This window comes from Hypanus sabinus, chromosome 22, assembly GCF_030144855.1.
Source record: "Hypanus sabinus isolate sHypSab1 chromosome 22, sHypSab1.hap1, whole genome shotgun sequence".
Lineage (NCBI taxonomy): Eukaryota > Metazoa > Chordata > Chondrichthyes > Myliobatiformes > Dasyatidae > Hypanus > Hypanus sabinus.
In genome coordinates, this window is record NC_082727.1 from 22,500,400 (window position 1) to 22,514,183 (window position 13,784).

Sequence of the window (13,784 nt, forward strand, 5' to 3'; positions counted from 1 at the left end):
CACCCCACCCCCCCCCCATCTTCGCAGAGAGCAACCATCTCAGACGTCTCGGGTCAGCTCAAGAGCTTGACACTCCAACACTACCTCGGGTCCCTCTACTTAACTTCCTCGCATTCACACCCTCTTGTCCCTGCCACAGACTGAATTTGAAGCGGTTAATCTAATGGGTCTGACTGCCTCCTGAAACACGTAACTCTTCCCCTCCCTGATGCATCACAGTGTTTGAACCTCAGAATCCAGGTCTTCAGTTTGGAGCCTGAGTTCCACGAGCAGGCAACACTTGCTGCAGATGTAGTCTTCCATGGGAGGCCTTATTAAAATCCATATAGATAACATCTACATCTCTACCTCATCAATCACATGTTTGGAAAAACCCATAGTAAGTGATAATGACTCCCTAAATTCGGCCATAGTTTCCAAATGTTCATAACTCCTATCCAAGAATCCATTCCAATACCTTCCCTATGACTGATAAGTGACTCATCAATCTATAATTTTCAGGATTATCCCGATAATCCTTGAGGAAAAGAACAACATTAACTACTCACAAGTTGTCTGGACATCACGTATGGGTAGAGAGTACATGAAGACTTTGCTGAAGGTCACAGCAATCTCATTACGTCAGTACCTGGGAGAAATCACATCAGGCCTTGACTTGACCCTAACATTTTTCAAAAGACTCTACATCGCCTCTTGTTTAATCTCAGAGTGCCAGATTGTATTAGTATGTTCTACACTGATCTCACTATCTTCCATGTTCTTCACTGATACAAAGTACACATTTAGGAGCTCACCTATATATTCTGCCTGTAAGCACATAGATTCATACAATACAGAAACATGTCCAGCTGGTTCATGTCAACCAAGATTCTCATCTAAAATCCTATATCCCTTGGCCCATATCCCTCTAAACCTTTCCTATCCATATAGCTGTCCAAGAGTCTTTCCAATGGTGATATATCTTGCTCAATTGGTTTTTCTGGCAGCTCATTCCATATACTGACAACTACGGATGAATAGTTTTCCCCTCAGGTTTCTGTTAAATCTTTCTTCTCTCACCATAAACCTATGCCCTCTAGTTTTTGATTCCCCAGCCTTGGGAAAAAGACTGCACGTTCATCCTATCTCATGGTTTTATATACCTCTGTAACAGTGCTCTTCATTCTCCTATGCTCACAATCTCCAATTTCTCCATAACTCTGTCCCTTGAGTCATGGCAACATCCTCGCAAATCTCTGCACTCTTTCCAATTTAATGGTACCTTTCCTATAGCAGGTTTACCTAAACTGAACAAAATATTCCAAATATATGGCCTCGTCCCAACTTTTATACCTTGTGGAGGTATAAAAGCGAAAGCTGCGTTCACCACCCTGCCTGTCTGTGACGGCACTTTTGGGGAAACGTGCTTGTACTCCTAGGTTCCTCTGTTTTACAACATTACCCACGGCCCTATTGTTCACTGTGAAAGTCCAACCTCATTTGTCTTCAAAAATGCAACACCTTATCCGGATTAAACTAATTTGCTGTTGGTTCACTTACCAAGTTGATCATGATGTCCAAAATCTTGGTAACCATCTTCACTGTCAACAACACCACTTATTTTGTGTTTATCTACAAACTTACAGAACACGCCATGTACATTCTCTTCCAAAACCTTGATATAACTGACAAATAGCAATGGACCTAGTACCAACCCCTGGAGTAAACAACTAGTCATTGTCTTAAATCCATAAAACAACCTTCCACTTTGCTTCCTTTCGTCAAGACAACAAATTAGCTAGCTCTCCCTGGATCCTATGTGATCTAACTTTCCATAGCAGCTTTATATGTGGAACCTGATCAAAAGCCTGCTGAAGTCCATATGGACCATGTTTACCTCCCTGCCCCGATCAACTTTATTTTAAAGATTAGCTTTATTTTGTGCATGTGAAGTGTGACAAATTAAAATGATCAGTTTGTGCTGTGCCACACTTGTGGTACCTACTTAGTATGTCCACAACTCATAAACCTAACTGTACATCTCTGGAATGTGCGAATGAACCGACATGGTCACAAGGAAAACATATAAACTCTTTACAGACATTGGGAATTAAACAGAACTGTAAGGCATGCCATGGCATGAAGAAGTGGTATTTCAAAAAATTCAAACAAATTCAGGAGACAGGATCTCCCATGCACAAAACCATGCTGACTATTCCTATTCAATACCTGTCTTACCAATTGCAAGTATATCTTAATCCTCAGAATCCCCTCTTGTAACTTGCCTACTACAGAAGTTAGACTTGCTGGTCATTAGTTCCCAGGGTTTTCTTTGCAGCCTTTCCTGTATAAAGGCAGAACATTCACAAACCTTCAGTTTTCCTGCACCTCAGTGATGCATTCTGTAAACTTAAGCTAGGGCTCCCACAATTTTCATAGTGTTTCTCGATGTAAGATATCCAATACCTCCTTAGCTGTAATACAGGCTGTCCCTAAAACCTTCACATTAACTATCTCAAGGTTTGAAGTCTTCATTTCTTTCTCTGCAGTAAAAACAAGAAAAAATGCTGATTGAGGACCTTGTCATCTCTTGTAGCTTCTTACAAATGTGTCCTCTTTGGTCTTTGAGGGGCCAGTTCTCTACCTAGTTAAACTTCTTCCTTTAATATATCCTTGAGTATACTCCTACATCACTTCTACTCCTCTGGGGAGTCACTTGATTCCTGCTGTCTGCAACTATTGCTTCCTTTTTCCTGACTAGAACCTCAATATCCCTGGTCATCCAGGTGTTCCCTACAACCTTGCCCCTCACTCTAATTGGAACACAGAAACTTAGAAAACCTACAGCACAATACAGGCCCTTCGGCCTACTAAGCTGTGCCAAATGTGTCCTTACCTTAAAAGTTACCTAGGGTTACCCATAGCCCTCTTTTTCTAAGAAGTGCCATGTAGTACTTTGAAGTCACGATATCTCACTTTTAAAATCCTCTTACTTGATACTACCAGATGTGTTGCAGCCTGCAAAATCCTACTTCAATCAACTTTTAAGTTCCCGCCTTCTAGAACATAGAAATATACAGCACATTACTGGCTCTTTGGCCCACAATGTTGTGCCGACCATGTAATCTTTTCTAGAAACTGCCTGTACTTTTCCTATTCTTCTAAGCTCCATGTATCTAAGAGTCACTTAAAAGACCCTATTATATCTGCCTCTACCACTGTCACTTGGCAGTGCATTCCACGCACCCACCACTCTCTTGTGTGAAACACTTATTTCTGACATCCCCCTTGAACCTACTTCCAAGCACCTTAAAGCTATGCCCCCTCGTGTTAGCCACTTCAGCCCTGGGGAAAAAGCCTCTGGCTATCCACGCGATCAATATGGGTCTTTTATTGTCAAAATTTGGCTTGCCCCAATTTAGAATTTTAACTTGCTAATCAAATCAATCCCTTTCCACAACAGATTTAAAACTATTAGAACTGTAGCCTCTGATCCCAAAGTCTTCCCTCAGTGACTGGTCCTGACCCATCTTTCAAAAGTAGGTCAAACTTGGCCCTCTCCCTGGTCAAGTTCTCAATATATTGTAATAGGAAATCTTGAATGCTTTGAACAAATTTCATCCTATATAAGCCCTTAATATTGTGGGAGTTCCAATCTATATTCAGGAAGGTAAAATCACCTATTATGAGACTATTTGATATTGCAACTATCTGCTATCTCCCTTCGTATTTGTTTTTCCAATTCCCATAGTGAGCCTGTAGAACAATCCAAACAAGTTGAGCATCTTGCACTTCTCAGCTCCACCCATAAAGCCTCACTGGATTTCATCACAGTAATTTCATCATGGACAACAGCTGTGATGCTTAATCTGAAATGCAACACTCTCCTATTTTCTAACCCACCTGTAGCTTTTCCTTTGCTCATTAGGGACTCACTGACCTTCCATCTGGGAGTACAGGACCTGTTTGGGGAGATATGAATTAGGCAACCAGACGGTTTGATAATAACTTATTGTAGCTATGCATGCCCTGAGTTAGAACATAGAACAGTGCAGCAAAGGAACCCACCAATTAAACCAATTAAATTACAGGTAGTAATCAAATGGTCAACTAAACTATCCTCTTCTGAATACACAATGTTCATTTCATTCTACTTTTGTCATTCATTATCTAAATGTCCTTTAAAAATCTCTAATGTATTTGCCTCTGTCACCACCCCAGGTAGTGCATTCCAGGCCCCCACCAGTCTGTTCTTTAAAAAAACTTCCCCGCTTGCACCTTCAGAGCATGCCCTCTGGCATTAGATATTTCAACCTTGTTCTATTCTCTGTCAATCCAGTTTAACTCCTCTCACAAGCAAATCAATCCACTAGGATAATGGCTCCCCTCCATTTTAAGTGCTACCCATTCCTCTTGTGCAGAAATGTATGCTTGTTTAGAAGTTTTGAATAGCTTTGCCCCACTATGGCAGGTAAAAGATGGTAAGGTGAAGGAACCATGGTTGATGCGAGCTGAAACATATAGCCAAGAGGAAGAAGGAAGGATACTTAAATTCAGACAGGCTCAAGGTAGCCAGGAAAGAACCTAAAAAGGCTAGATGGGGGCACAAGAAGGCCTTGGTGTGTAGGATTATAAGGAAAATCCCATGGAACATCCACATACAGTGGTGTTAGTAAGTTTGTGAACTCTGTAGAATTTTCTCTATTTCTGCATATGACCTAAAATCTGATCAGATCTTCATGCAAGTCCTAAAACTAGATGAAGAGAACCCAATTAAATAAATAACACAAAAAGCATTATATATGGTCATCTATTTATTGAGAAAAATGATCCAATATTACATATGTTTGCTGGAAAAAGTAGGTGAACCTTTGCTTTCAGTAAGTGGTGTGACCCCCTTATATAGCGATAACTTCAACCAAACATTTCCCGTAATTATTGATGTCTTGAACATTGACTTGGAGGAATTTTAGGCCATTCCTCCTTACAAAACTACTTCAACTCTGAGATGCTAGTGGGCTACCTTGCATGAACTGCTTGCTTCAGGTCCTTCCACAGCATTACTGGAGGATTAAAGCCAGGATTTGACTTAGCCATTCTGTTATGAACCCCGTAACTGGGTCACTTACCAGCAAAGATAGAGAGGTCCGTTGAAGTCTGATGGTACTATTTTTAACAGTACTTATTAGTAAAAATACACAAAAATAATAACAATGCAAACATACAGATAATATACGTCATCAATACTAACTCTAAAAGTGCGGGTATAATAATAATCAATAAGAAATAAGCTCTATTGTTGTCTAGGGGATAATGTATTGTCCGATGGAAATATAAAAGTCACTCAGTTCATTCAGGCTGCAGCCTTTGGTCGGAGTCAAGAGAGAGATTTTAGAAACTTGCCAGCCTTTCCTTTTTATGATTTCGATCATTGGTGTGGTCCCTTCTTTAGCTAAGCCATTCTTACGTGGTGATCCCGCCAATTCCCAGGCAAAGGGAAAAGGACATACGCGAGCCCCACCGGCTGTCGCTATTAAACGCTGTCACGAGATTTCTAGCGTTTCTCCTGGTGCGTCTGAAGGGGTTGTTTCCCAGACCTTCTTTTATCCTTACGGGGTCTCAGATGTCAATCAGGTTGGGATGATGCAATCCCTCAACCAGCCCACTCTGGTCACCCCAAGGGCTTCAATGAATGGTACAGTACTCAATACACAATTCCATCTTCAAGAGACAATAGTCGTTATCAATGGTTCCGCCTTGCTGAGGCCAGGACACATTCCAAAACCTGTGTATTCTGGATGTCACACTCTCATTTCCTGGGTCCCAGACCCGAATTAATAGCGATCTTGCGATTCTCGAAAAGGAGGGGGCTACATTGTAACCTTCGGCCCCTCAGAGTTGTGGCACATTCGTAACACCCACTTCCTTCAAAGCGTTTTTACCATCGGTAAAAACAAAGTAATACAGAGTCTTACAGGATTTTAGAATCTAACACAATACAAGAGTTTTTTTTCACTACAGAGTAATACAGTTATACATTCAATTCAGCATCTAAACAGTTAACGATTACATTGTCACTTCCTTTAATATCTCAACATCTTGTACCTTAATAAAGTCTTTTAGCATCAGACTCCAATTTAATAACCACCTATTTTTATTTCTTTCCTTCGGCAAAAACAAAAACTAAAGAGTTGTGATCTTAGCTTACGTGTTTTTATTTCTTTCCTTCGGCAAAAACAAAAACTAAAGAGTTGTGATCTTAGCTTACGTGTATGTTCATGTTCATGCAGATACTAATCTTTAGTTTACTTTCAAACTTAACAGTCAATCTTCCATGGGGGTTGTCTTTATTATTCACATGCTTTGTCGAAATCCCTTAAAACCGGATCCTGCTATTTAAAATGGCAACCCGTCAACCCTCGCCCCTTTTCCAGTTAACTCCCACGTGGTGAGCTTCTTTCATAGGAGTTATTTAATCAACTATGTGTTCCAAACTTAGACTATTTTCCGAATTTCCACACAATTCTTTAAGTTTAAGCAAGTTGCTAGTTTTCTCTTTAGGACCCTTCATACTATTAGTTCTCAATTTAAGATCTGCAAGGGATCCCTCTTTGTTCAAACAGCATTTCGAATTCTGCTTTTTCACACCACACTCTTGAATAACAATAGCGTGTGGGGCACCTTTACATTCCAAATCAACCTGTAATTGATTCGCAGGCACCTAGTTACCAAGCCATTGTCTCTGTAGCCTGGTTGCTGCTTCTGACTTCAATCCAGACTTCTTCATTCAATTTAGGAACTACACTTTTCCCTTTTCCTTTAATAATAATATTCACCTCACCACCTTTTATCTCACTAACTTTTAACACACCTTTGAACACCAAGAACTGGGAATTCTCACTTCCCACTATTACCAAGGTTAACCCTTTCTTCACTGAACCAAGTCCATCTGACCCACAAGGACTGCATTCCTTTTCAACTGAATCAAATACCTCAGACTTTTTCTGAGCTCCATTACTAGGTTCAGTACCACGTGCATCCACATCTTGGACACACTCAAAAGGGACATCTGCCTCTTCCAGGCTTTCAATACCCATACCCTTTTCAAATTCTAAATTCCCCTGATCCTCCCAGTTACTCTTTGGGCAACTCCCTTCCGGGGTAAACTCAACCCCGCGGGCTGAAATAACCTCATCTGCCAACCCAGCAGACTTCTTCAAGGTAATGGCATCCTTTTCATCTAGGACTGCCCTCATTTCATTATCGGGAACACTTAGAATTTTCAACTTCTTCAAACAGTTCTGCCAAACCAGACAAATCATCCGTGTCCAACCCTGGACCTTTTAACAGCTTTATCTGTTTCTCATCTTGACTTCGTGCCTCTATAAATTTCCTCCTCGCTAAGGGCAGGACTACCTCCTCTCCCTTACTCTCTTTTACTTTACTATTCTCCGTTTTACCACCCTCTAACCCCTCTTGGTACAGGGTCGGTAAAAATGTCTCAGCCAAATCGATACTGGCCGGATTTAAACTGGTTTCGTTCTCAGCTGCCTTTCTCGACATGCTGCGAGTGGTTGCGCATGCGGGATAGATCTTGGAATCTCGGGGCGGGACCGCAACACTCACAGGCTGGCTCGTCAGCTTCATTGCTGACCAAACCTTACCACCGGCTAAATCGTTACCCAGAAGGATGTCCACGTCAGTTCTCGGGAATTCTGATCGCACCCCTATTTCAACTGGTCCAGATACCAGATCACAATTTATAATGATCCTATGCAAGGGCACCGCTTCTGTCCCTTTTCCTATTCCTCTCAAAGCTACCATTCCTGTCTTGCGCCCAAAATCCATACCTTACTGCTAATCAATGACAGTTCAGCTCCCGTGTCTCTCCAGATCCGCACTGGAACTGGTGTGTCTCCCTCTCTCAAAGACACTGTTCCTTTTGAAATACATTGCTCGGACCCTTCTCGTACTCCGTCTACCTGGGGCTCTCTCGTCGATTTACTGATCACCACAGCACATCCTATAGGGACTGCTGCTTTCCATTTTCCTGTCTCCTTACTCGGAGCAAGGCACCTAGGTGCAATATGCCCCCCCTTTCCACAATTAAAACAGGTCAAGCCAGGACCTCTCCTGCCGTCTTGCCTCTCCTCCTCAATCTTACCACTAGCTCCCAGCGGGACCTCTGCCTCAGCTGGCGGGCTTTCTCTACCGTTCCCATGGTCTCTCTGGTAACTTTTATTCGAGGAAAACTTTGTCTTGTGGGTTAGGGCATATTCATCTGCGGACCTAGCAAATTCAGAGATGGACTTATTCGGCTTCTTATTCAAATACATCCGGATATCATCCGAAACACAACCTTTAAATTCCTCAATCAGAATTAACTCCCTGAGACGCCAAAAATCTTCGTCCACTAATTCTGCTGCACACCAACGATTCAAGAGCACACCCTTCTCATAGGCGGTATACGTCTGATTCCACCCTTTCTTTAAATTTCTGAACTTTTGTCTATAGGCTTCAGGTACCAATTCGCAGGTCCAAAGAATGGTCTCCTTTTCTTTTTCATAGTTCTCAGACCCTCCTCCATGGACAACGCCGCAAATGCCCGTTGTGCCTTCCCTTTTAACACATTTTGTAACAACACCACCCATTGCCCTTTGGGCCACTTCTGATTCACTGCCACCTTTTCAAAATGCAAGAAATAACTATCAACATCCATTTCCTCAAACGGAGGTACTAACCTAAACTCCCGACTAACATTAAACCACTCCTCTCAGTCTGACCCTTGAACTCTTCGCTCTTGCCTTAACTTCTCCATATCCAAGTCATGTTGCCTCTGTTTCTCTGCCTCCCTCTCCTTCTCGGCCCTTTCTCTCTCCTTTTCAGCTGCTTCCAGCTGTTTTAACCGAATTTCATGCTCCCTTTGTTTCTCAGCTCTTTCCTGCTCCTTTTCTTTCTCGGCTCTTTCCTTTTCTTTTCCAGCTGCTTTAGCTGGAGCTCATGCTCCCTCTTCCTCTGTTCCGCGTCCAGCCTCAATTTCTCCAACTCTAACTGAGCCGTCCCACTAGCTGGTACCTTTTCAGGGATATTTTCCAATATCTCAGCTGAAAACACATTCTTCACAATATAATACTGAGTTATGGCCCTCCGCACCTGCTTTTTCATTGACAACCTCACCTCTGCGAGGTTTAGTCCTTTTGCAATATTTATCAAGTCCGACTTTGTGGCCGCCTCTAGCACCTCCAGAGTCGGGTTTTCTATAAATTCATCCATGTCCATCTTTGCTGGTTTCCTGTTTGGCTACCCGCGTAACCAGATCCAAGTTTGGACTTACAAGCCCGATTCACTGGCCCTCCAATTTGGTATCAAATCTCGAGACGAGATCCCCAAGTTGTTACAAACCCCGTAACTGGGTCACTTACCAACAAAGATAGAGAGGTCTGTTGAAGTCTGATGGTACTATTTTTAACAGTATCTGTTAGTAAAAATACACAAAAATAATATCAATGCAAACATACAGATAATATACGTCGTCAATACTAACTCTAAAAGTGCGGGTATAATAATAATCAATAAGAAATAAGCTCTATCGTTGTCTAGGGGATAATGTATTGTCCAATGGAAATATAAAAGTCACTCAGTTCATTCAGGCTGCAGCCTTTGGTCGGAGTCAAGAGAGAGATTTTAGCCTTTCCTTTTTATGATTTCGATCGTTGGTGTGGTCCCTTCTTTAGCTAAGCCATTCTTGCGTGGTGATCCCGCCAATTCCCAGGCAAAGGGAAAAGGACACACACAAGCCCCACCAGCTTTCACTATTAAACGCTGTCACGAGATTTCTAGCGTTTCTCCTGGTGCGTCTGAAGGGGTTGTTTCCTAGACCCTCTTTTATCCTTACGGGGTCTCAGATGTCAATCAGGTTGGGATGATGCAATCCCTCAACCAGCCCACTCTGGTCACCCCAAGGGCTTCAATGAATAGTACAGTACTCAATACACAATTCCATCTCCAAGAGACAATAGTCGTTATCAATGGTTCCGCCTTGCTGAGGCCAGGACACATTCCAAAACCTGCGTATTCTGGACATCTCTCTCTCATTTCCTGGGTCCCAGTCCCGAATTAATAGTGATCTTGCGATTCTCGAAAAGGAGGGGGCTACTTTGTACCCAGAGTTGTGGCACATTTGTAACAATTCCAAAACACGAATTTTCTTCTTTTTAAACCATTCTGTTGTTGATTTACTCTTGTCCTTTGGATTATTGTCTTGTTGCATTATCCAACTTTTATTAAGCTTCAGATGACAAATTGCCACCTTGACATCCTTGAGTCCGTGGAAGCAGAGTCCTGGGCTTTGGCTAAGTGGGCTTCAGCGTAAGGGGACTTCGGTAAGCTTGTGTGATTGCTCGCTGAGGGGAAGAAGGTAAGGTCGCTTGTGGGGCAGATCGGGAGTCTCGGATGGTATGTTGCCTCCCTAGAGCCAGGGTCCGGGACATCTCAGATCGGGTGCAGGCTATTCTTGAGAGTGAGGGCATGAACCCAGATGTAGTGGTCCATGTAGGGACCAATGATGTAGGTAAGGTGAGTGAGGGGGTCCTGCTTAGAGAGTTCAGGGAGTTAGGAGTGAAGCTGAAAGGCAGGACCTCCAGGGTGACAATCTCGGGATTGCTACTTGTGCCACGTGCGAGTGAGGCGAAGAATAGAATGATTATGCACATTAATACGAGGCTGAGAGCATGGTGCAGGAAGGAAGGGTTCAGGTTTTTGGATAATTGGTCTTTGTTCCAGGGACATTGGGATCTGTTTCAAAGGGATGGTCTACATCTGAACCGGAGGGGTACTAACATTCTTGCAGGAGTATTTGCCAGTGCTGCTCGGGGGGGGGGGGTTAAACTAAATGTGCAGGGGGCAGGGATCCAGATCCAGAGGGTTGGTCAGAAGGTGCATGGGGTTAAATGCGTACAAGGTTTGGGTGATCTTGAGAAGGTCATCAAAATTCAGGGTGCAATTTGCCCGATGGAAGTTCAAGGAGCTGGGTTAGGTACAGTAGACAGTGTTTTAAGCAAAGAGAGGAGGAATGGGCTAAGAATTCTATACTTGAATGCGCGTAGTGTCAGAAATAAGACAGATGAGCTTGAAGCTCAGATGAAAATGGGGAACTACGATATTGTTGGGATAACGGAGACATGGCTGCAAGGGGATCAGGCCTGGGAATTGAGTGTACCAGGGTATACGTGCTATCGTAGAGACAGAAATATGGGAAGAGGGGGTGGGGTGGCCCTGTTGGTGAGGAATGAGATTCAGTCCTTAGCAAGAGGTGACTTGGGAACAGGGGAAGTAGAGTCTGTGTGGATTGAGCTGAGGAACAGTAAGGGTAAAAAGACCCTAATGGGTGTTGTGTACAGGCCCCCAAACAGTAGCGTGGATATTGGGTACAAGTTGATTAGGGAGTTAACATTGGCATGTGCTAAAGGTAATGCAGTCGTTATGGGAGATTTCAACATGCAGGTGGACTGGGAGAATCAGGTAGGTGCTGGACCCCAGGATAGGGAGTTTGTGGAGTGTCTAAGGCAGGGGTCAGCAACCTTTACCTCTGAAAGAGCCACTTGGACCCGTTTCCCACAGAAAATAAAACACTGGGAGCCGCAAAACCCGTTTGACATTTAAAATGAAATAACACTGCATACAACGTTTTTTTTGCCTTTATGCTATGTATAAACAAACTATAATGTGTTGCATTTATGAAATTGATGAACTCCTGCAGAGAAAACGAAATTACATTTCTGCATGCAACAAAAACATTTTGAACTCCGAAAAAAAGACGTTGGGTTGAAGGTTACTTTTAAGTAAAATACTCAATGTCTATTTGAGTCCTTCTTGTATTTATGAAAAACGCCGAACTTAAATTTTCCGCCAGCAGCAAACCAAAAATAACGTCAGCCAGCTGTCAACCTGAAAAATAAAAGGACTATTTCAATGAACAACGAAAAAATATGAATATACGTAAAACAATAGGCAATTAAAATATTTATCATACTTGGTTAATTGGATTTCTGCTCCTGGACCTCAGCGCACAGCGTCTGCACATCAGGGCTGTATGACGTCACCTTCATCTTTACACAGGATCGCAAGCTGTCATCTGTGAGGCGTGCGCGGTTTGTTTTTAATAAAGTTCATGTTGGAGAACACCTGCTCACATACATATGTGGATCCAAAGATCGACAGGACTCCAAGCGCATACTTTTTAATGTTTACATAAATGTCGGGGAAAGCATTCTATGTTTCGAACACAAGTTTGTCCAGTTGGAGGAGGTTTTCAATATCACTCCTTTTGTGATTCTGAGCAAGAACGGCCTTCTGACGGGCAACATCTTCAAGGTCTGCTGTCAAGCGTCTAAACTTGGACACCCATATGTCTTCGTCGGCTATGTCGGCCAGTTCCATCTCAAGATCAGGTTTACTCACACCTGCCAATGCAGTCGTATTCAGTAGAGATGAATCGATGCTTAGGGAAGTGACCGGGAAGGATAATGTGTTTTTTTTTCCTCTCTGAACTCACAGAAGCGTTTCCCAAATGATGTTTGCATTGCGATAATTGCAGAATGTAAATACTCCGAATTTATCATGTCGTGACCTTGTTTGAACTCTCTCAAATTGGGGAAGTGAGACAAAGTGCCTTTCTGTCAATCTCTGGAAAGCACTGTCAACTTGCGCTCGAATGCCAAAACATCCTCCATCATGTGCAGGGCTGTGCGTCCTTACCCCATTGAAGAGCTGTGTTCAGCGTGTTCAGGTGCGCTGTCATGTCTACCATGAAGTGTAGCTTTTCCAACCACTCTGGCTGTTCCAGCTCAGGAAAGGTGAGCCCTTTGCTGCCCAGGAAAGTTTTCACTTCTTCCAGACACGCGACAAAGCGTTTCAGCACCTCCCCTTTGGACAGCCACCAGACTTTGTTGTGCAGCAGGAGATCAGAATATGCGCTTTCCAGCTCGTCCAGCAACAAACGGAATTGACGGTGATTTAAACTTTTTGCCATTATTTTATTGACAATCTGAATGACAACATCCATTACTTCTGTGCATTCCGGAGGAAATGTTTGAGCGCACAGTGCCTCTTGGTGCAAGATGCAGTGAAAAGTCAGCAGCTTTCTGTCCAGCGACTTCTGCAGTAAAGCCACAAATCCCTTGGTGCGTTCCCGTCATATTCGGTGCCCTGACACAAGTAGCTACTGACACCAGATGGGTGGTCTTTATTCCTTTGGCTCTTAAACAATTCAAGACAGCCTCACAGATGTACTCCCCCCCTGTGTTTGGCCTTTTAGAGGTATCAACTCAATCATTTCTTCCTGTGGCCCGGCAGTTTACATACTGGCAGAACAGCGCTATTTGTTCAATATCACCTTTGTCTTTAGACTCGTCACAGGCAATCGAGTAGGCCACAGCTGAATTGATGTCTTTAATTTGCTGTCTTGTGATGTCTTCTGCCATTTTTATGGTTCTGTCTTTGACAGTCTTTGCAGAGAGGGGCATATCCCTGATTTTCTGCACAATTTCACTCTTGTTTTTAAAGTCCGTGAATAGATGTTCTGAAATCTTAATGAAAGATTCTTTTATATATTCACCATCTGTAAACTGCTTCCCGTGCCTGACTATTTCCTGAGCGGCAATGTAACTAGCATATGTCGTTGATTTTCCAGACTTCATCCATTTCTGGAAATGATTTTTGCTCAGATCAACCTTCCGCATCAGTTCCGAAACGGCTTTTTTTCTCTCATCTCCATCCGGATATTTTTGAGCAAAGGCTGCGTGTTT